At 37.2% G+C, this 25,667-nt stretch overlaps 1 pseudogene; it reads right to left on the reverse strand.

The window, feature by feature from the left end:
- Positions 1–5,598: 5,598 nt before the first annotated feature.
- On the reverse strand, positions 5,599–25,667 carry LOC139872995 (pectinesterase-like; annotated as a pseudogene).

Below are 25,667 nucleotides of genomic sequence, written 5' to 3' on the forward strand. Positions count from 1 at the left end.
ATCTTTTAAGTCCACAACTCAGTTCTGAGTAAGGTTTACTGTGAAAGGAACCTTAGGTTTCTTATTGTTTTGAATATAAGTTGTTTTGAGCTTAAAGGAACAAAGCGTGATGTTTTTTTTTATTGTGGAGATCAGTCCCAGGGAAGTTAGTGTAAATGGGTAAAAGTCTGATATTGAAAAGTGTTAAGTTTTAAAAGTTTTCAAATGTCAGACCACCGGCCGACAGTCCTTACATCCGGCCGATGGACTCAGACCCTCACCCGAGTGTCAAGACCATCGGGCCGACGGACTTGACCATCGGCCGATGGTCACTGACAGGGTATAAAAGGACCCAGCGACGAACGGGTCAGTTACTCTGGCCAAAATTGTGTGATTTTACCCTAATTTTCTGAAGTTAAGGAGAAAGGTTTTGATCCAGTTTTTATTATTCATCTTTTCTTTGTGATCTTAGCGCCGTAAACAAGGTAACATAACTCTTAATCATTTGTTTGTAATCGATGATTTAGTGTTCGAAGTATAAACTTTAAATCGGATGAGTTTTATTTGAGATCTGTTGAAATTGATGTTTGATGTATGATAAACGGCCCCTTTAGCATCTGTTATAACAGGAATTTGAACTAGAAATGTCAAATCGGACGATTTGATCAATTTCGAGTCACAGATCTGATGAACTACCTCCGGCCGAGGGTCTCTGACCATCGACCAATGGTGTCCATCGATCGGCCGGACATCTTGTCACTCGGCCGAAGGTCGTTATTTGACCAGTGTGTGTATGTGGTTAGACCATCTGCCGTAGGTCTAGACCATCGGACCGATGGTCTCCACCATCGACCGATGGTCATTCTGTTGGACCGATGGTAGATTATTTTGATTAATTTTCATTGAATGATTGGTCTCTGATAATTTCTGTGATGCCCATCTAATGCTAGTGTTTGTAGTTTGTATTAGAATGTCAGGTGGCTCATTTGTTGGTCAATGGATGTTCAACATCGACCGTAGGAGAATCCTAGCTAGATATCGACCAATCTTAGTAGAACAAAAGGTCATTGCGACTCGACAGACTTATAGTCCTTGGGAACAGATTGGGTGTCAGGCTTTCATAGATATTGGGGATTATTACTGTCCTGCTCTACTTAGAGAATTTTACGCCAATGTTGCTTTAGAGGATGGTAAGAAGAAGTTTGTACACTCGGGTCTATTTAATCAACAGTATAGGTGGACTTTAGAGGAATTCTCAAACCTGTTAAACGTTCCTCATACTGGGGTTAAGATACTGTACCCTAGCAAAGATATCAGAAAGATTCCCAGTAGATTCAGATTGTCTGATGTTATTGTTAGGATATGCAACCCAGAGAAGGTAGTGTATACTGGTAGAGTTGAGGTTAGTGATGAAGTTATCTTGCCACAATATGAGATACATTTGAGAATCATCAAAAGAAATGTGACTTTTAGGAGAGAAGGAGATCATTTGCTGTCTGGTACTGAAGTCTTGTTTCTATATTGCCTACTAGAGGGTATTCAAGTGAATGTGGGACACTTTCTCATTCATGTGATGAAAGATTTTCTTGAATCAGAAGAACCATTCCCATATGCAGCTTTACTGTATAACTTGTTTGAGAAACTTGGTGTGATTCAACATGAAGAAAAGTTAGTGCCAGAGGATTCCATAATGGGATGATTGATTCTGATGTTATGTTTATGTTTGATTATTTTCAGATTATTGTGTAATTTGATAATGCTAGCCTGTTAGCATTGATACGGTATCTTATGTCTGTAATGATCTAACTTTGAACATGTGATTATGTAACCGTGATCGTATTAATGTGATATGTACTGTGATGATAAATCAGTGATACTTAATTACTCATGAATTTAACGCTGATTAAGAATTGTGTTTGCAGTTTTTGTTAATCATGTCAGGTGCACAAATGGATCAAGAACAAGCTGTCCACAGTTCTGAGACTGAATCATCAGGAGGACCCACATCTGCTAGTCTTCCAGGGTTGAAGGTGAGCCCTAACTCTAATCTGATGGCGTGTCTAAATGACAAAGGTCCAAATGCTAGCAAGTACAAGACTGTGATTGAATTTTTGAAGCGTTCAAGGATATTTGCTGCGGTGTCAATGCCATGTACTGCTTACTATTCTCATCAGAGAGAATTCTGGGCTAACGCTAGAGTGGAAACTTTTAATAATAAGCCTGTGATAGTAAGTCGAGTATGTGATCAAGAGGTTAAGATATCTGAGTATACTATTCGGAACACGTTTTTGTTTGAGGATGATGAGAAAATGCCCAAGAGACTGTCGAAGACTAAGATTACTGGATGTGTGCTGAGATGTAAGTATGCTGGTGATATTACACGTGCTACGATCAAAAGAAGCGGATTCACTCCACCGTACAGATATCTGTCTTTAGTGATTGTTAAGTGTTTGAGTACGTTACAAGGCGGATTTGATGAGCTGAGTGAGATTTATCAGGGAATGTTTGCTGCCTTGATTCTGAAAGCTGATTTCAATTTCTCGGGTGTTATCTTTGATCTGTTGATGGAGAATGTTACGAGCCTACAATACTTGATTTATCTGAGGTTCCTGCAGATAATGATTAATGCTCAAACTATGGATCTGCCGAGATCAAAGAAGGACGTCATCAAGCTGAAACATATGACGGATCTTACGTTTAATCGATTAAATCAGAAGAAGAGTGCTAGTGATGGAAAGCTGGTGTGTCATCTTGCGAGGGAAGATTATCAATGTCCACCAGGCAAGAAGTGGAGGAATGAGAACAGTCTATCTGGTCATGAGCCTGATTTTGAGCTAGCAAACAGTGATGAAGAGGTTGATCAGCCGATGAATACTCAGGGTACAGGTGGTTCTGGTACTGGAGGTTTGGGTGATGAGCCCGTTGATGTTAATACTGGTACTGGTGAAGAAGCTCCTAGAGGTGAGAGGAGACGTCTGGTAGAAGATGAAGGTTCTCAGGTTTCTACAAAGATGAGACCGAGCAAGAGGTTTAAGTTGGTTTTGAAGAATCCAGGTGGTTCTGCTACAGGTGCTACACAAAGAACTGCACCTACTCAAGCACAAAGTCAACAACAGCAACAAAGTCAGCCACGGCAACAAACTCAACCGCAACATCAATCACCGCCAATTGTTCAACAATTGTCTCAAGAGACTGTGTCTACTCCAACTCCGGAGGCACCACATACAGGAGCAGAAGGAGGAGTTAGTTCATCTGCGCTTCAGAATCTGAATGATTTGTATGTTCAAGCTATGGCTGATAATCTGAGAATGAAGAAGGATATGGATGCGAAAGTGGAGGAGTTGAGAGAAGAGAATCGTGTGAAAACTGAGGATGTTACTAGGTTAAGAACTCAGGTTGATTTGTTACAGAAGAAAGTTGGTGATCAATCATTGTTGTTAACTGCTGCAAAGAAAGAAGCTTCTGAAGCTAGAGAGGTGGCAGAGTGGGCTTTGGCTAGGATTACTGCTTGGGAAGAGAAGTTTGATCTGGTTGAATTGCCAGAGGGAGAAACTGATGTTCAAATGGTGGTGGCTCCTGGTACTTCAAAAGAAACAGCACTGTCAGTAATTCCTTTACAAATTGATTATAGTTTTAGTGAATTCTTGTCTAAACAGGATGAGCTCAAGCATTCTGTTGTTTATGATGATTTAGAGGAGGGGGAGATCCCTCACAACTTCACCAGAGCTGAGCTGGACGAGCTGGTGCGTCTAGAGCAAGAAGAAGCTAAAGCTGCTGACGCACAGTCCGATGATCCTCCATCAGAGGATGATTCTTTTGGCCCTGAGATTTCTAAGGATATCGATGATGGGGAAGTTGATGGTTTAATGGAAGATGTTACTTTTGAAGAATATCCTACGTATATGAATGATAGGAATGAAGATCTTCCTGGTTTTGAGGAGTTGTTTAGAACAGATGACGAAGTTTTGAATCGAAGGTGTAAAGAGAAAGAGAGAACTGAGGTTTTGCCTGAAGGGTTCTTGCCAGTCAAGTATAATGATGAGGTTGCTGTGAAGTTAGAAGCTGACTGGCGTGATATCTTGAGGATTCGAAAGTATTGTGAAAAACCGAAGCTTGAGCCAAAGTATTTGAAGATGATAAATTTGAGGAAAGGTGCGAAAGGAAGGATCTTGGCCTGGGCATACATTGAAGAATTCAACATGTTTGCAATTAAACGAGAGTTTGGAGTTGACTACATCAAACATGGTCATGAGTTCAAGTCACTGCCGTATTTTGAGCTTATGCAGATTGCCAGGTTAAAGATGTTGTATTGTGGAATGAACGATCGCTCATCATTGTTGGTTAAGAAAATTCGAATCGCGTACAATTCGAATAACTGGAAGGATTTTAGACCACAGTATCCGAGGATTAAGTACAGGGTTGATCCTATTAGTGGAGTATCTCGACAAATTTTGAAGTATAAGCCGGCAAAGACTATGAAGAAGGTTCCGTTAAGAAAATTGCCGCAGAATTGGAGTCAGAGATTTCGTTGGTGGTTTTATGATGATCGTTCTGAGGAAGCTGTGATTGTTTTAGATAAGTTGAAGGAAGATGATATCGATTGTATTCGTGTGTTGGATCCGATCTGGTTAAGGAACTGTACCGAAGCTGATATTTTTACTTTGTACTATAACCGTATGCTTTATCGTCGTGAAAACAGGGTACAGGCTGAACAGTATGTTAAAGTGGCTAAGCTGTGCTACTTGAACAACATGGTGATCGATCCGTATGATGACTGAAGACTTATGGAATAGAACTAGGTCTTAGGGGGAGTTTGTTGGTGCATAAATCCCGAGTTCTATTACGTTTATTGTTCTATTTGTTATGTACTTGATATTTCAGTCATATATGTACGTGGACATTTATACTTTGTGTTTATGATGCTTAGTATAATGTCGTGAATAGGTCAAGCAGTCGGTTGGCTGCTCAAGACCATCGACCGATGGTAGGGACCATCGGTCGAGGGACTGTCACCATCGGCCGAAGGTCCCCGACCACCGGCCGATGGTCACTGTATTTAGTATAAATACGGGTTTCGTGGTTTTGTGTTAGGTTACACACCATAAACCCTTAGGCCGTCGTATTACTTGCTGCTAATCGTCCCAAAACCCTTACCAACCGAATACACAGTCTTAGGCATCAATTCTATCAATTATTCATTGGTTAATTCGATCCCGTTAGTCTAATACGTATTCGACTCATTCTAATTAGTGTTTCCGCCATTAATCTAGATACAACGTATGATCTAAGGTCCGAATTACATCTTCAAAATGAGTATTTGTTTTTTAACACAAAAAAAAAAAAAAAAAAAAAAAAAATTTAAGAATAAAAGGTGCTCCGTATTCTTCAAATCCCACTAACAAGAATATAATATAAGAGATGATAAATCCACTCACAATTATATGTCTCAGTTAACTCATATGCCAAATGCCAATGTGTTTCTCTGGACTCATGCCTTAGATTAGCGAGTGAAACCATATTTCAAGATACACTAAAACATAATGCAATTTCATCATTTATTCTAACAGTTTATTCCACACACAATCTCTAACATATAATCAATCAATCAAACTTCACAAATCATAGCCCAAGAGAGAAAGGAAAGTCACTGTCCGATAACCAACTACTACTATCGATAAAGTTCCCAACCGTAAACTGTTGAGCTTCGGTGACATCCGTAATCACTCTATACCCTGGCCACGTCACTCTATTAGACGTATCAGCCCCTGTCCCCGTGTTCTGATACTCACCATAATACAATGTATCAAATGCAAAATTACTCTCGTTCCAAGGATGCCATCCAGCTGGATTTATCACATTACTTATCGTAGATTACATCACAACCGTTCTTGAAAATTCCTTCCACGGTCTTCCTAAATACGTTTCAAAATTTGCTTGAACCAGTAAAAGATCTGACGTGGCACCAATTCTTGAATTTTGAATCACGATCCCTGTATTTTGGTTCGGGTCGGTTCTTCCTTGAGCCGTGACCATATTCTTTTGGTTAGGGTTAGGTCTACGAGCGTTTATGTCACAATCTTGTAACACAGCTGCCGCGTTGCCAAAAATAAAGTCAACCGTGCCTGCTATGTAACTGTTAACGTAAAATTGACGATTGGAGTGGGCATAAAGTGTGTCTTGGTAAGCTATCATGCCACATCGGTAGAATGCTGACAAATCTGACCCGACCCGAATCGCCACTGCTTGATCCCCATCTGGCCCGGCTGAATTTTGAAACGTTATGTCACGTGCTAGGAATCCAGCCCCCACCGCCGCTACATACAAAACTTAGATTAAATTTACAAATTGATTTCATGTTCTAGATGGATAACAGATTATTACCAATATATCAAAAAAAATATATAACTAAAAAAACATTTAACTAATAAAAAACACATAACTTGTTCAACTAGTCATATATCTGCGTACTAATCTGTAAATAAAGATGTTTGAGCATAGTTTTTACAAGACTAAAAAACATAGATGTAGGATCAAGAATAAAATAACATTTATAGATACTATACAGACCAACAGTAGCTGAATCGAAGGTACTATATTCATGACTAGAAACATTTCTGTCTGCTGTAATAATTGTTGTTTTTCTTCCGGCACCCAAAAACATTATGTTCCACTTATTACTAGGGACGTTAACGTTTTCCTTGTACACCCCTGCCGCAATACCAATCACGTACCTCGTCGAACTTCTATTCGGAGCAGCTGCAACGGCAGCGGAAACAGTCGTAAAGTCTCCAGTGCCATCCGCAGCCACAGTCACATTAGGTGTTGTGGTCCCTGATTGCAATAATCTTCTATCTCCTGCTGATAACCACTCGGGCCATTTTACATTTTCGTCTTCTTCTGTTAACTTTTTTTTTGAAAGATCAAACTTTATTATAACTTAAAATTGTTACAATTGGGCCGACGGCCAAAAACTCGAGAAAAAACATATAACACGAAACTATTACAGTTACATATATTGCTAAAGTCTACCAATCTATGAAGAAAACTCGAGTGATATGAACAGGGAAAAACCCTCAACTCACAAAATCATCCTAGGTTTTCCCTCACTTGAAAAACAAGCTGGACCGAATTATCAATACAGTGCTAATCAATTTTAGCGACAAAGTAATGAAAAACCGGTTCATTTAGGTAATTACCAAAGGATTCAATTGTGAGAGAGGATGAAAAAACCCTGTTAGTTAACCGATTCCTTCTTTCCTTGGTAGGTTCACATCGTATATCAAGGGGATTGTTAACCAATTTAACCAATCTAAATTACCATTAGATAATCTCGAGGAGATCCATTCGAAAGATTTGGATTGTATCTCGGAAACAATTTTCGCAATGCAGGATCTTGACTTATTAAAAACGTGATCGTTTCTATTTTTCCAAATGAAGTAGGTTGTAGTCCAGACAACCGCTTGCCAAATTTGGTAGCCGGTGCTAGTTTTTATCTTCGCATTACTTCCACTTGCTAACTCACGGGTATCGCTGAAAATTACCATATCAAGGTTCCACCACTTAAAGATTCTTTCCCAAATGGAGAATGAGGATTTGCAAAGGATAAGCGTATGGTTAAGGGATTCAATTGCATCATCGCATACCGGACATCTAGTTGAATGCAAGTCAATGCCCCGACGATCAAGTTCGGTTCTCACCGGGAGTTTATTTTGAATTGCTCTCCAAATTAGGATCTCTATTTTTTGCGGGATTAGTTTATTTCTAATAGTTGGATCGAAACCTGAAGGTGAATTGAGATGGTTTTCCAGGTGCAGCAACATCAAACGAGTAGAAAAAAATCCATTGGAATTCGGTACCCATTTCCATTTATCATCATTACTGTTCGAATGGTTGTAAGCAGCGACCAGCGATTCTAACTGTTGCAATTCAGCAGCAACTCGCCATCTCGGCACGGCAGTCCAGTCCCACATGAAATGCGTTTGTCCATCTCTCCATTCCACTCTATTTGCGATTGAAGCAGACTTTTGAGCTTCAAGCCGGTAGAGTCTTGGGAAACTCGACATCAATTCAGCTTCTCCAATCCATTTTTCTGTCCAAAATTTTGTTTCCAAACCTGAACCTACACACTTAACAAATTGGTTAGAGATGTCACACCCTAACTTGGTTAGGGTGTGTTTGATATTAATAATATTAAACCACGTTCTTCCCGTGAATTTTTTAAGATTAGGCACATTAGAAGATATGTAATCAAGCCCGCCATTACATCCATATATGTTTTTTATCACATTTACCCAAAGTGATCATTTGTTGGTTAGGAATTTCCACCACCATTTAGCAAGTAAGGACAAATTTTTGTGTTTTAAGGAACCGACATTTAAACCACCTAGCTCATAAGACAATAGGATTTGGTTCCAACTAACCCATGCCATCTTTCTTTGCTCACATGACCCACCCCAAAAAAAATCCCTTCTAATTCCCTCGAGATCATTTAGCACCCCTTCCTGGGCTTTGAAAAGAGAGAAAAAATATAGGGGTAGACTAGTGAGGACCGCTTTAATTAAAGTGAGTCTACCCCCGAAGGAAATGGTTTTACTTTTCCAATCCGCAAGACGATTTTTAAATTTATCGAAAATGGGCGACCAATTTTTATAAAGCTTGAGATTTGCCCCGATAGGTAGACCTAGATAGGTAAACGGGAAGCTACCTTCTAGGCAACCGAACCAAGATGCAAGGTTTTTTTGCTCAATATTTGTTGTGTTAATGCCATAGACGCAATTTTTGTTTAAATTAATTTTTAAGCCGGATAAGTTCTCAAAACATTTTAAAATCTTAAGGGTGTTACGAACTTCTCTTTTATTCCAATTACCGAAGATGATGGTATCGTCCGCATATTGCAAGTGCGACACCGTGACATTGTTGTTTTCCACTTTTACCCCATTTACCAAATTTTCCCGTAAGGCTTTGTTTAGAAGATAATTGAGGCCCTCACTAGCAATAATAAAAAGAAAGGGGGAAAGGGGGTCCCCTTGTCTAACGCCTCTCTTCGGAAAAAATTGATCGGTTGGAGAACCGTTAATTAAAACCGAGATAGACGTTGAGTTTAGGCAAGCGTTGATCAACTTTATCCATTTTTTACCAAATCCCATAAAGTTCATGATTTTTGACAAGAAATCCCAATTAACACAATCAAATGCTTTCTCGAAATCCACTTTGAAAATGAAGCTTTTTTGTTTTTTTGCTTTTAAATCATCAACCGTTTCCAAAGCCACTAAGATGCCATCTAGAATATTTCTATTACTAATAAAAGCACTTTGTTCGTCACCTATTAAATTTGGGATTACTTTTCTAATTCTATTAGCCATTATTTTCGATATAATTTTATAATAACTATTTATTAGGCTTATAGGACGAAAATTAGAAAAGTTGAGGAGGTCTTTTACCTTAGGAATAAGCGTGATGAAAGAGGCATTGCACCCGTTTGAGATCGACTCACTTTGCCAAAACCAGACTATTGCCTTCATAAGATCATTTTTTATAATGTCCCAAAATTTGATGAAGAAGGAAAGATTGAAACCATCGGGACCCGGCGCTTTATTTTTTCCACAACTTTTGATCGCTTCTAGAGTTTCACTCTCGGAAATTTCCTCTTCTAACATGGCTGCCGCGGTAGAGTCGATTTTTGAGCCACCCCAATAGTCGAGTTCAAATTTCTCGTTTTGATTATTTGCAAAAAGATTTGAGAAGAAATTGTGAGCTTCGGTTTTGATTTTTTCAGGATCCGAAGTCCAAATTCCATTAACATTAACTCCATGTATGTTGTTTTTGTGTTGTCTTTTTCGAATACATGAGTGGAAAAACTTACTATTCTCATCCCCCTCTAAAGCCCATTTATACCTTGCTTTTTGTTTTAACATTTCACTTTGATTTCTTTCCTTTTGTAGTAACTTATCTCGATCGTCGTTCCACTTGGCTAATTCTTCTTCACTTAAATCTAACGATTCCGCCTTGATTTCCCAATCATTTACCATCTTTGTAAGTTCTTCAATTTCACCTTTTAATTTACAATGAGAGGTTGAAAACCACTTTTTAAGTTCCATTTTCGTATTTTTCAATTTTTCTCTAAAGATAACATCCGGTTTCCATCCCTTGACCTCTATGTTCCAAGCTCTTTTGACAATCTCCGGTGCCTCTTTTTGTTTTAACCATTCATCAAAGACTTTGATCGGTTTTGGGCCAAAATCAATGTTACCTTCACTTAGAACAATCGGGCAATGATCTGTATGTTTTTTATCAAGAACCATCGCATTTAAATTAGGCCATTGTTCAAGCATATTTTCCTAAATGAGGAACCTATCTAGTTTACTGAATTTATGGCCGTTATCGCTAATCCGGGTATACATACGACCACCGAGGGGAACATCAAGTAAATTGCAATCTTTTATGAATTCATTAAACCATTTAGCTCGATTTTCTATGAACAATGAGTTTTTCCTTTCTGATGCGAATCTCACTTCATTAAAGTCACCAAAAATACACCACATAGCACTATCATATTCCATAACCTCTTTGAGATCCTTCCACATTTGTTTTTTTCCCTCGTCATTGTGAGGTCCATATACGTTTATAAGGATCAACTCATCACCTGCATTTTTCCACTTACCTTTTATCGCAATAAAGGTTTCACGCTCAACAATATGGTTAGTAACAAAAAGGTTAGGATCCCATATCAAAATTAACCCACTCGAATTACCATTTGCTTGTTTGCTGCAATATTTATACTCGGAACTACCCCAGAATTTTTCGATCCAGAATTCTGGAAAGTTTTGACACTTAGTTTCTTGTAATGCTATGAAATTTGATTTTTCTCTGTTACATAGTCTCATAAACCAATTCAATTTTAGCTTATCTTTATCTTCTAACCCTAATCCTCTAATATTTAAAGAGATTATCTTCATTATTAATTATTAGAAAAGGACTCGAAAAAAGGAAGAACCTGATTAAACGTTGCCATCTGATCTCTTGGTCAGGCCCAAAATCGACCCAATTTCTTCCAAGTTAATCGAACTCTCTGAGATCGGATCACTACATTTAGAGTTACATCCACTTGGGACAGGTTTTGATTTCTTACATCTTAAGAATTTTCTCCAGGGGTGCAATCGTGCTTGAGACTTTAAGTTTAGTATCTTTGATGATCCACTCCATCTTCTTACATTTGTCCATGTGTTTTCTGAAGGTAAAGAAGAAGGCGTGGAGTCATATGTTTTTTTCCTTTTCTTATTTGCTTGTGTCTGTGCAGATGATCGAGATATAGAGGATCCTTTGGATAAGAATACGAAAGGAGTATCAGCAGCAGAATTCGACGGGATTGGATCAGAAAGATTAAAACAAGCATTTGCTAGGCCCAAGGGTGATTCATCTTGAGTTTGTTCATGATTTGGGTTGGGCTGGGTGAGCTTGGTGTTATGGACTTTTACCCCTTTCTTGTGTTTGTTTTGTTTATTTTTCCTGGGCATATAACTATTGGGCTTTTGGATATTGGGTTGGTTAATGTCATGAGCAGGTTCTTTTGAGACAGGGCTTGTAAGGTCTATTGGGCCATTCAGATTGGGCTCGATCGGAAGAGATTGAGGAACAGGGGTGGGCTCAATAGGATGGGTTTGAGCATCCGTTTCAACATAGGGGTTGGAGAGAGTAGGGTTTTTTAACGTTGTAACATCATTAATGCTGCTTTCATCATTAATATTTTCATTGGAACCCAAAAACACGTTGTCCCCCACGTTAGAGTTGTCCCCCACGTTAGAATTGTCCCCCACGTTTGAAGAATAATCATCTGATTTTTTCGATTCATTAATATTGTTTTTTTCTTTTTCAAGACAATCATTATTATTATTAAATGAATCTGACGTGGTGAAGACCCTGGCCTTTGAGTTACTTCCGGTGAACATGGGGCCCTGTGTTGCCGGCGGTGTGTTAATCTCGCCATCTTCATCATCGACGTTTTCAAAAAAGTGGTCGGATTTGAATTCCTCTTCAGGGTGATTTGAGTTATTTTCTTCAGACTCCTCATTCTCTTCCATATCTATCTCCACTATTCCTTTGATATCTTCCATAACTTTTACATATGAGATGCCACTGGCGGTTTTGATTTGAACGGTAGTATTTAGGAGTTCATTTCCTAACATCTTAATTAGGACTTTAGCAACCACCAAGCTTTGATTGCCTTCAAAATCACAATTGTGGAAATCATAAACTGGACCATACCATGATGCAATCTTTTTAAAGTTTTCCTTAGACCAACATTTAATTGGCATTCCTTTGATGGTGATCCAAGTTAATCTGGATGGTTTTAGGCAGTTATCATCACACTTTCGGACATTTTTTAACCATTGTTTGATGATATGATCTTCTTGCTTAATAATATTGTTGATTGTTTCCTCGTTTTCGAACGTTAGACATATATCGAGGCCTCCAAGATACTTAATATTAAATTGTGAAAGACCTTCAGCAGCACATAAGGTTGGAAAATCTTCTATTAGATCGACATCAGATATTTCACCCATTATTGCGTACTTAAGTGACGCTTTATTTGGCTCAATTTCGTCTAGTTCAATGATCCTTGGCTTGGTGGCGTCCTTTATCTTGTCAATGAAATCGTTTTTTACCTTGTCATTTGTAACGACCCGCACTTTTTCGATCGTTCTATACTTATAAGATTAATATTTACATAAATTAAACCTTACCAACATGATAAGCAATCCAAATTATCGAGATTTATATTTCCGAAAAGAGTTTACACAACGTTTGACCGTCTAGTTTGACCGATGATATCACGAACTATATAACATATGATAATTATACGTTTGTGTATATATATGTATATATACATATTTAACATGATCTAAGAATGTTTTAATATCTCATTTTGTATTAATAACAATAAGTTATAAGTATATTTTAAAACTACTAACTTAAGTTTTCAAAACGATAACTATACGTAATGTTTTTCGACGTAAATACTTATAACCTATATTACTTATACATGCATCGTATAGATATGTATTTTATCACTTTTAAAGGGCTTACATACATAAAACAATATAAGTATATTTACAAAAGATAGCTATATTTGAATCCTCGTTCCGTTTCCTCAAAGATTTCTATACGTATACCTAGAGTATATGTACCCGTATCATACGCAGCTTCTAGATGTATTTACTATAGGTATATAACAATAAAAATCTGCTCCTTAGCAGCCTTAAATGATTAAGAAACATGTGGAACCAACCATTTGTCAAGTAGCATGAATTATTTAGCAAGAAAACAAAGTTAGGTATCTTTTTTTTCCTTTATAACCTAAAAACGTTTTTATGCATGCACACCATTTCTTCACCCCATTTTCTCATACTTACACTCCCATTTCTCTCTCAAAATACTCTTAACTTCATACTTGATCATCTCCAAGCATTTTCCCCATCATTTAGCTTCAAAAACATCACTTAATCACCATAAGAAAACCCTTACAAAAACACTTCAAGAATCCTTCCAAGAACACAAACTTACTTCCAATCTTTCATCCAATTCCATCACCCTTTTAGTTCTAGGTTCTTACTCCTCTTTTACAGCAACCTTGTCCAAGGAACTTGAGGTAGTAACTATGTTCATAACCTTATTCGATTCATATATATATAGCTATCTTATTTTGTGGTATAAAATTTTAACAACAAGAACATAGTTTGAAAGTTTTCAAACTTGTTTGCAAACTAAATAGATCCTTCTAACTTAACTTTTAAAATACTTCAAGACCTGTAATATAACTTAATTACATGCTAATTTAACAAGGTATAACTTGGTTTTTCAAAGAACACCTTAAAAACTGTTTTTACGACGTCGGAGTGCAACCGGGGACTGTTTTGGGTTGGATAATTAAAAACCATCTTAAACTTTGAATTGGAAGTTTATCTTCTGGAAAAATGATTTTTAATATGAATATGATAACACATAAAAATTTCATGATTTAATTCAAAGTATAAGTATTTTTAGAAAAATAATCATTTAAGGTTGTTTACATAAAGGAAAATGTTTAACTTCATAAGTTTCACTAAAGTTTCACCTATGCCGTGTGATTTTGAATACAAACCAAGGTATTTTCAGTTCATAGTCTTAAAGAGGAACTCGATCCAAGGAGATGGCAAGTTGAATCAACGAAAACGGATTTGTAACGAAGAAACTATGACCGAAACAAAATTGGTTATCCAAGACTTGTTTAACTTCGGGATTAATTGGGAAAAATTAAATAAAATCACATCTTTCTAAGATAACATGATATTTTATATATATGTACTTATAATTCAATTTTATATGGTTCAGGATCACCCGTAAACAATACGAGAAGATTAATCATAAGATCCCATGTTTGTACACAACACGTCATTTGACAACACCGGTACTTTATGTACGCAACACGTCATTTGACAACACCGGTACCGTGGGTCAAGATTAATCTCGACCAATACATATACGATGGGGTTTTATTTATTTCGTTGGGGTTTTATTTATTTCATTGCGGGTATATTAAACATCTACAAATGAACCATTAAAATTGAATTACTAACAACGAAATGCTAACTACGGACTAAGGAATTATTCAAAGTATTAAAAGTATAACAAGTATATATATGTGACGTTTGTTTAAAAAGAAAAGGTATTGATATATTATATATGGATAGGTTCGTGATATCAACCGGAGACCAAGTCAAATTATATATATATCTTCAAGACGAAAGTGAGTATATAGTCCCACTTTTAAACTCTAAATATTTCGGGATGAGAATACATGTATTTTATGTTTTACGATATGGACACAAGTAACTGAAAAATATATTCTACGTTGAGTTGTACCACTGGCATACTTCCCTGTAGCTTGGTAACTGTTATTTACAGCGGTATTGTAAACGCGAATCCTGTTGATAGATCTATCGGGCCTGACAACCCCAACCGGACTGGACGACCAGTATTCAACGGTTGCACAGTACTTCGTTTCGTGACTACACTTGGTACGGTGTAGTAAGATTTCATAATAAAGGGAATATGCGACGTGATTAAATGTTAAGTATGGTTACCAAGTGCTCAACCACTTAGAATATTTTTATTAAAATGTTTATATATGAAATCTTGTGGTCTATATTTATATCGCTGCCGGCATTAAACCTATATCTCACCAACTTTATGTTGACCTTTTAAAACATGTCTATTCTTAGGTGATTACTAAAGCTTCCGCTGCATCATGTTGAATCTAAGCAGGATCTTGCGTACGCATATTTGTGTCAAAAATAAGACTGCATATCCAAGAACTTGTGTTGTAAAATATGCTAGAAATCGGGTTGTTATTATCATTTGTAAAGTTTGTAAGTCGAAGATTATCGCTAAACGATAATCATCTTTATTTTGTCCAAAGCTTGTATCAAAAATAAGGATCATGGTTTGTAATGTATAATATATGCAGTTTTTCTTTAAAAATATGTCGCATATAGAGGTCAATACCTCGCAATGAAATCATACGTTATCTAACACGTTCTTATGGTTAAGGACGGGTTATGACATGTGGTATCAGAGCGGTGGTCTTAGCCAACCAGGTTTGCATTAGTGTGTCTAACTGATAAGTCGTTAGGATACATTAGTAAGTCTGGACTTTGACCGGGTCTGATTTAAAAACCATTGCTTATCATTGTTGGTTAAAATTTATATGTAAATATTATGTAGTACTAATGGGTTAGTTGTTGTGTGATAGATGTCGGGCTCAAAACTTGTCATCACGTTCAGCGACTCCGAACCAGAATCTTCAGATGGTGTTCCAGTCATTAACCTATCCGATGACGAAAATAATATCTTTGGGGAAGACTCACAAATTCCGGATGAACCGACTATAGAGAACCTGGAAAGTGAACCCGAGGAGGAAAGTGAACCCGAGGAGGAAACTGAACCCGAGGAGGAAAGTGAACCCGAGGAGGAAAGTGAACCCGAGGAAGAAATACAGGAAATTACAAAAGACGAGTTCGAACTAGGAAAGAAAAGAAAGGCTAATGAATTAGAAAATTCAAATCCCGAGTTTAGTAAGGATGATGTGGCACCAACTCCACTAGACACTACCACCCCTATTCCCGCTATTCCTATTCGTTCTATCCCGGCATCCAGTTCTTCAGTCCCACAGCCAAAATATAGGCAGACATCCAGGATAAGCGTTAAGCGATTCTTTGAACCTAAACGTCCTAGAAAATAGACCAAACGATGCGCTGCCGTATTAAACCATGGGATCATATAATGTTTTGTATAATATTATTAGTGTGGTTTGCTTAATGTTCGATGTAAGATAAGCATATGTAAAATAGTGAAGTGTGAAATGCAATAATTTTCCATGGTTAAGTATTATTTAGATGGTAGTAATTGATTCTGTACTAAGCTATTAAGTATGGACATTAACGGGTAGGTACTACCCTAGATATAATTATAAAACGCTAATAAGAAGAAAAGGCTTTTATAATAATACCTGGTTCATATTATTAACAAGCTATAATGTACTATAAATACACACTACATCTATAATAATCCATGTGAATAATTATTTTCTTTCATTAGGAAATGGCGCGATTGAATCGAATGACGGAACAAGAAATCCAGGAACTCATCAATCAGCGAGTGAACGACAGAATGTTATGGGTCGAGGCTGCAAGAGGTGCTGCAGTTAACCCAAATCCTCGTGTGGGGTGCACTTACAAAACTTTTCAAGCTTGCAAGCCCTCATCATTCAGTGGAACAGAAGGACCAATCGGTTTAACCCGGTGGATAGAAAAGATGGAGACTGTGTTTAAAATCAGTGGTTGTGTTGAAAAGGACATGACCAAGTATGCATCGTGCACTTTACAAGATAGTGCACTCACGTGGTGGAAAAATTATGTGAAGGCTGTAGGAGGAGATGTAGCTTATGATACTCCGTGGGAAGAATTCAAAACAATGTTAATCAACGAATATTGTCCAAGGAACGAGGTTAGGAAGTTGGAAGATGAGTTACGAAGTCTGAAGGTTATTGGTACTGAAATCACCAACTACAATCAGCGATTCATGGAATTAGTTTTGCTATGTCCTGAATTGGTTCCAACCGAAGAACGGAAGATTGAAATGTACAAAGATGGTTTGCCCAAAAAGGTCAAGGCAAATGTTACAGCATCGAAACCTAAGACAATTCATGAAGCTATAACCATGGCAAACGAGCTAATGGATCAGGTCATCATGGATAAGAAAGTATCCAATACTGATGTGAAGGTATCAGGTAACAAAAGAAAGTGGAATGGAAATTATGATCGAGGTAACCAACAACAATCTTTTAAGAAACAAGAAAACACGCAAGGTGCGGGTAGTGGTTTAAGCTTTGGTTATAAAGGACAAAATCCTTTATGCAACCGATGCCACAAACATCACTCTGGTTACTGTAATGTGGTATGCAACAAATGTAATCTAAAGGGTCATCTTGCTGAAGATTGTAGGGCTCTCGTTACAAATACAAATGGTACCAAGACTCTTGCCACCAATGCAAATAGAACTGCTTTGGCTACCATTACTTGTTTTGGGTGTGGAAAACAAGGTCACTATAAGAGCCAGTGCCCGAATCCAGAGAAGAATATCGGACCTGCACGTGGGAGAGCATTTGTTATTAATGCTAGAGAGGCATGTGAAGACCCGGAGCTTGTTACGGGTACGTTTACCATTAATAACTTATCTGCATCTATTATATTTGATACTGGTGCTGATAGAAGTTACGTGTGTAGAGACTTTCACGCTAAATTGAATTGTTCATCATTACCTCTAGATGCTAAGTACATGATTGAGTTAGCTAATGGTAAACTAATTAAAGCCGATAAAATTTTCCGTGATTGTAAAATAAATTTAGCCGGAGAAACATTTAAGATTGATTTGATACCCGTAGAATTAGGAAGTTTTGATGTAATAGTCGGCATGGACTGGATGTCCAAAATAGGAGCTGAAGTTGTGTGCGCCAAGAAGGCAATTCGCATTCCTCGTAAGAATAAAACGCCAGTAATGATTTATGGAGAGAAGGGTAACTCAAAGCTAAAACTCATTAGTTATTTGAAAGCTCAAAAGTGCTTGAAGAAAGGGTGCTATGCTATCTTAGCACATGTTAATAAAGTCGAAAAGAAAGAAAAAGAGAAGTGCATCAATGACGTGCCTGTGGCAAGAGATTTTCCTGAAGTATTTCCGGAAGAGTTGCCGGGATTACCTCCATTTAGATCTGTAGAATTTCAAATAGATCTTGTACCAGGAGCTGCACCGGTTGCCCGTGCTCCATATAGACTTGCACCATCCGAGTTAAAAGAACTTCAGAGTCAGTTAAAAGAATTACTGGATCGTGGATTCATACGACCAAGTACTTCACCGTGGGGAGCTCCAATTTTATTCGTCAAGAAGAAAGACGGATCTTTCCGAATGTGTATAGATTATCGTGAATTAAATAAGTTAACTATCAAGAATCGGTATCCACTACCGAGAATTGTCGACTTATTTGATCAACTCCAAGGATCATGTGTGTACTCGAAAATTGACCTAAGATCGGGCTATCATCAATTACGTGTCAAAGAAGAAGATATACCGAAAACTGCTTTTCGGACACGCTACGGTCATTACGAATTTTTGGTTATGCCGTTTCGATTGACGAATGCGCCAGCTGTATTCATGGACCTCATGAATCGAGTTTGTAGTCCATATTTAGATAAGTTTGTTATCGTTTTCATTGATGATATTCTTATCTATTCCAAGAGTGAGCAAGAGCATGAGCAGCATGTAAGGTTGATATTAGAGTTGTTAAGAAAAGAACAGCTATATGCTAAATTTTCTAAATGTGCTTTCTGGTTGAAAGAAGTGCAATTTCTTGGCCACGTTGTTAGTAGCAAAGGAATTCAGGTTGATCCAGCAAAAATTGAAGCCATTGAAAAATGGGAGACTCCTAAGACACCAACGCAGATACGCCAATTTTTGGGTTTAGCCGGTTATTATAGAAGGTTTATTCAAGATTTTTCCCGAATAGCTAAGCCGTTGACAGCATTAACGCAAAAAGGGAAGAAATACGAATGGACCTCGGAGCAGGAGAACGCATTTCAATTACTGAAGAAGAAGTTAACTACGACGCCTATTTTATCGTTACCTGAAGGGAACGATGATTTTGAAATATATTGTGACGCTTCGCGACAAGGTTTTGGTTGTGTTCTTATGCAACGAAAGAAATTTATTGCATACGCATCTCGACAATTGAAGATTCACGAGCGGAATTATACGACGCATGATCTAGAACTGGGAGCAGTCGTGTTTGCGTTAAAGATATGGAGACACTACTTATATGGGGTTAGATGCACTGTGTTTACTGATCATAAAAGTCTTCAACATATTTTCGATCAGAAACAGCTGAACATGAGGCAACGTAGGTGGGTCGAGCTGATAAACGACTACGATTGTGAGATTCGCTATCATCCCGGGAAAGCGAATGTAGTGGCTGACGCATTAAGCAGAAAGGAACGAGAACCAATTCGAGTACGAGCGATGAACATAAAAATTCGCATGAATCTCAACTCACAAATCAAAGAAGTTCAACGAGAAGCACTTACTAAAGAAAATATAGGAAATGAAATAATGAAGAAGTATGAGAAGCAACTAGTTATGCGGGAAGATGGAATTCGATATTTTGCAAATCGTATTTGGGTACCGAAGTTGGGTGGATTAAGGAAGTTGATATTGAACGAGGCACATAAGACAAGATATTCGATACATCCTGGAGTTGGAAAGATGTACCAAGATCTTAAGACGCATTATTGGTGGCCTAATTTGAAGACAGACGTTGCAACATATGTTGGGGAATGTTTAACTTGTTCCAAAGTCAAAGCAGAACACCAGAAGCCGTCAGGGTTACTTCAACAACCAGAAATTCCAGAATGGAAATGGGACGGTATTACCATGGATTTCATCACGAAGTTACCAAAGACTGCCTGGGGATACGACACTATTTGGGTAATTGTTGATCGTCTTACCAAATCTGCACATTTCTTGCCTATAAAGGAAACGGATAGAATGGAGAAATTATTATGATTATATATAAAGGAAATAGTTTCAAGGCATGGAATACCTATTTCCATTATATCTGATTGTGATAGTAGATTTACCTCAAAGTTCTGGCAATCACTACAGGAGGCACTAGGAACTCGTTTGGATATGAGTACCGCATATCATCCGCAAACCGACGGGCAGAGTGAAAGAACAATTCAGACTCTTGAAGACATGCTCAGGGCATGTGTGATCGATTTTGGAAACGGATGGGATAAATATCTACCGTTAGCAGAATTCTCGTATAATAATAGTTATCATGCGAGCATTGGAGCTGCGCCATTCGAAGCATTGTATGGAAGGAAGTGTAGATCTCCTATCTGTTGGAATGAAGTAGGAGATCGACAATTAACGGGTCCCGAGATCATACACGAAACGACTGAGAAGATTGTACAAATCAAGGAGAGATTGAAAACAGCCCGTAGTCGCCAAAAGAGCTACGCCGATGTTCGAAGGAAACCATTAGAGTTTCAGATCGGTGAGATGGTTATGTTAAAAGTGTCACCATGGAAAGGTGTAATACGTTTCGGCAAAAGGGGTAAACTGAACCCAAGGTACGTAGGCCCGTTCAAGATTATTGAACGCATTGGACCGGTAGCTTATCGACTCGAGTTACCGCAACAACTCGCCGGAGTACATAATACCTTTCACGTCTCGAACCTTAAGAAGTGTCTTGCAAAGGAAGATCTCACCATTCCTCTTGAAGAAATCCATGTCGATGAGAAACTACAATTCATCGAAGAACCAATCGAAATCATGGACCGTGAAGTTAAACAGCTCAAGCAGAGCAACATACCGATCGTTAAGGTTCGTTGGAATGCTCGAAGAGGTCCTGAGTTTACTTGGGAACGAGAGGATCAGATGAAACAAAAGTATCCACACTTGTTTCTCGATGACGCAAAATAGGTTCAATTTTAAAATTTCGGGACGAAATTTATTTAACGGGGAGGTAATGTAACGACCCGCACTTTTTCGATCGTTCTATACTTATAAGATTAATATTTACATAAATTAAACCTTACCAACATGATAAGCAATCCAAATTATCGAGATTTATATTTCCGAAAAGAGTTTACACAACGTTTGACCGTCTAGTTTGACTGATGATATCACGAACTATATAACATATGATAATTATACGTTTGTGTATATATATGTATATATACATATTTAACATGATCTAAGAATGTTTTAATATCTCATTTTGTATTAATAACAATAAGTTATAAGTATATTTTAAAACTACTAACTTAAGTTTTCAAAACGATAACTATACGTAATGTTTTTCGACGTAAATACTTATAACCTATATTACTTATACATGCATCGTATAGATATGTATTTTATCACTTTTAAAGGGCTTACATACATAAAACAATATAAGTATATTTACAAAAGATAGCTATATTTGAATCCTCGTTCCGTTTCCTCAAAGATTTCTATACGTATACCTAGAGTATATGTACCCGTATCATACGCAGCTTCTAGATGTATTTACTATTGGTATATACCAATAAAAATCTGCTCCTTAGCAGCCTCAAATGATTAAGAAACATGTGGAACCAACCATTTGTCAAGTAGCATGAATTATTTAGCAAGAAAATAAAGTTAGGTATCTTTTTTTTCCTTTATAACCTAAAAACGTTTTTATGCATGCACACCATTTCTTCACCCCATTTTCTCATACTTACACTCCCATTTCTCTCTCAAAATACTCTTAACTTCATACTTGATCATCTCCAAGCATTTTCCCCATCATTTAGCTTCAAAAACATCACTTAATCACCATAAGAAAACCCTTACAAAAACACTTCAAGAATCCTTCCAAGAACACAAACTTACTTCCAATCTTTCATCCAATTCCATCACCCTTTTAGTTCTAGGTTCTTACTCCTCTTTTACAGCAACCTTGTCCAAGGAACTTGAGGTAGTAACTATGTTCATAACCTTATTCGATTCATATATATATAGCTATCTTATTTTGTGGTATAAAATTTTAACAACAAGAACATAGTTTGAAAGTTTTCAAACTTGTTTGCAAACTAAATAGATCCTTCTAACTTAACTTTTAAAATACTTCAAGACCTGTAATATAACTTAATTACATGCTAATTTAACAAGGTATAACTTGGTTTTTCAAAGAACACCTTAAAAACTGTTTTTACGACGTCGGAGTGCAACCGGGGACTGTTTTGGGTTGGATAATTAAAAACCATCTTAAACTTTGAATTGGAAGTTTATCTTCTGGAAAAATGATTTTTAATATGAATATGATAACACATAAAAATTTCATGATTTAATTCAAAGTATAAGTATTTTTAGAAAAATAATCATTTAAGGTTGTTTACATAAAGGAAAATGTTTAACTTCATAAGTTTCACTAAAGTTTCACCTATGCCGTGTGATTTTGAATACAAACCAAGGTATTTTCAGTTCATAGTCTTAAAGAGGAACTCGATCCAAGGAGATGGCAAGTTGAATCAACGAAAACGGATTTGTAACGAAGAAACTATGACCGAAACAAAATTGGTTATCCAAGACTTGTTTAACTTCAGGATTAATTGGGAAAAATTAAATAAAATCACATCTTTCTAAGATAACATGATATTTTATATATATGTACTTATAATTCAATTTTATATGGTTCAGGATCACCCGTAAACAATACGAGAAGATTAATCATAAGATCCCATGTTTGTACACAACACGTCATTTGACAACACCGGTACTTTATGTACGCAACACGTCATTTGACAACACCGGTACCGTGGGTCAAGATTAATCTCGACCAATACATATACGATGGGGTTTTATTTATTTCGTTGGGGGTTTTATTTATTTCATTGCGGGTATATTAAACATCTACAAATGAACCATTAAAATTGAATTACTAACAATGAAATGCTAACTACGGACTAAGGAATTATTCAAAGTATTAAAAGTATAACAAGTATATATATGTGACGTTTGTTTAAAAAGAAAAGGTATTGATATATTATATATGGATAGGTTCGTGATATCAACCGGAGACCAAGTCAAATTATATATATATCTTCAAGACGAAAGTGAGTATATAGTCTCACTTTTAAACTCTAAATATTTCGGGATGAGAATACATGTATTTTATGTTTTACGATATGGACACAAGTAACTGAAAAATATATTCTACGTTGAGTTGTACCACTGGCATACTTCCCTGTAGCTTGGTAACTGTTATTTACAGCGGTATTGTAAACGCGAATCCTGTTGATAGATCTATCGGGCCTGACAACCCCAACCGGCCTGGACGACCAGTATTCAACGGTTGCACAGTACTTCGTTTCGTGACTACACTTGGTACGGTGTAGTAAGATTTCATAATAAAGGGAATATGCGACGTGATTAAATGTTAAGTATGGTTACCAAGTGCTCAACCACTTAGAATATTTTTATTAAAATGTTTATATATGAAATCTTGTGGTCTATATTTATATCGCTGCCGGCATTAAACCTATATCTCACCAACTTTATGTTGACCTTTTAAAACATGTCTATTCTCAGGTGATTACTAAAGCTTCCGCTGCATCATGTTGAATCTAAGCAGGATCTTGCGTACGCATATTTGTGTCAAAAATAAGACTGCATATCCAAGAACTTGTGTTGTAAAATATGCTAGAAATCGGGTTGTTATTATCATTTGTAAAGTTTGTAAGTCGAAGATTATCGCTAAACGATAATCATCTTTATTTTGTCCAAAGCTTGTATCAAAAATAAGGATCATGGTTTGTAATGTATAATATATGCAGTTTTTCTTTAAAAAAATGTCGCATATAGAGGTCAATACCTCGCAATGAAATCATACGTTATCTAACACGTTCTTATGGTTAAGGACGGGTTATGACATCATTAACCACCTCGTTGAAAGGTCTTTCATCACGTAAAGCATCTTGATTTTTCACGTTTGACTCTTTGTTTGAGTTTGTGTTATCTGAAGGTTTGACATTGACTTTTGCCCATTGGGTATTGCCATATGTAGACTTATGGGGGTTCTGTTGGTGTGAGGAGTTGGTTGCATGATGGTTTTTTGTTTCGATTAGGGGTTTCCTATCAAAAGCTTTATATGCACGTAACCAGTTACCGTTAACATATATGGTGTTAAGCCTATGTAACAGGAAATCGACATCAAATATACTTTCGAATCGAACGAATCCATAAGGCTTGCCGTTTCTTAATTTCTTGTGTGCAGGGATGTAGACATCTTTTACGTTTCCATATCTTTTGAAAAAGGCACGTAGGTCGAAATTGTTCCAAGTACCTGGGTGATTGAAGAACATGATTGAAACTTGGTTTCCAGTGTTTGGATTTAGCTGTTGGTTTGGTTGGCGAAGGGGGATGTTGTTTGGGGAGGTGACATGTGGTCGCATACGACTGTGGGATTTAGGATGGGAGGGAGAGGTAAAGCTGGAGTTGTGATTACCGTATTTTCTAATTAGGTCTCTGATTTGATCGGCTTTTTTGTGTTTGTGTTCCACACTTATCCATTCACCTTCTTCAATTTCATCACAGATATTAGGGTTGACATTCTTGTAGATCGGGCGGTATTGTGGGATTCTTCTTGCTGGAGGTTGTTTGTATGTTGGAGTGAAGGGGGAGGTTGGGATGTTAAATCTCATGATTTTTGTAAATGGGGCCTCTTCTTTTGTTAACTTCCTTTTGTTGTTTTTGTTTTTGAGTTGGTTGGTCATGATCATGTCGGTTTCGGTCATGTTTTTGATCATGGCTAATGAATTGCTACATAGTTTACTAGCGTGAGTCTCTCCGTCTATGAGGGAGACACGAAGTTTCTTATCACGTTTACTGTGTGAGAAACCGTCGATACATGTGTCTTGGTTTGTTAGGGCCGTGCTCATTAGTGTCAACATGTCGTGCATATGTTTGCGATTTCCTTTTTTCGTAGGATAAGTCTCTAAATGTCCGATGACCTGACAACGTATATAAATTTTTCAGATGAGGTAATGAGTTCAAGTTTAGAGATGATGTCATTTCAGTATCAATACTAACGTTTTCGAATACAGAATACTATTTTTCAGAGCTGCCTCATAAATCTAGTATTTATATATTAGTGGAAAAGTGGAAATCATTGTGCTGAGGTGTGTGAGTTGTCTTTCGAAATATAACCTGATTGAATACTATTTTTCAGAGCTGCCTCATAAATCTAGTATTTATATATTAGTGGAAAAATGGAAATCATTGTGCTGAGGTGTGTGAGTTGTCTTTCGAAATATAACCTGATTGAGGTCTTGGAGTGTGTCGGCCACCAATACCAAACAATCATGTAGAGCAATTTTCTCACGTTTCGTGAGATCAGTTCTCAAGGTAAGTTTCTTGAAGGTAAAGTAGTTCTGTTCGACGATCTCTTTGGTGCTATTGATAGCTAGTCGAATTACGTCTTGATGACTTTTGACTTTTTCGGTCAATTCAGGGATGCCCGAAAGCGTAGAATAGCATAGATCAGGGTGGAGGGTGACACTACATGATGATTTCATCAT

This window comes from Rutidosis leptorrhynchoides, chromosome 10, assembly GCF_046630445.1.
Source record: "Rutidosis leptorrhynchoides isolate AG116_Rl617_1_P2 chromosome 10, CSIRO_AGI_Rlap_v1, whole genome shotgun sequence".
In the NCBI taxonomy this organism is placed as follows: Eukaryota; Viridiplantae; Streptophyta; class Magnoliopsida; order Asterales; family Asteraceae; genus Rutidosis; species Rutidosis leptorrhynchoides.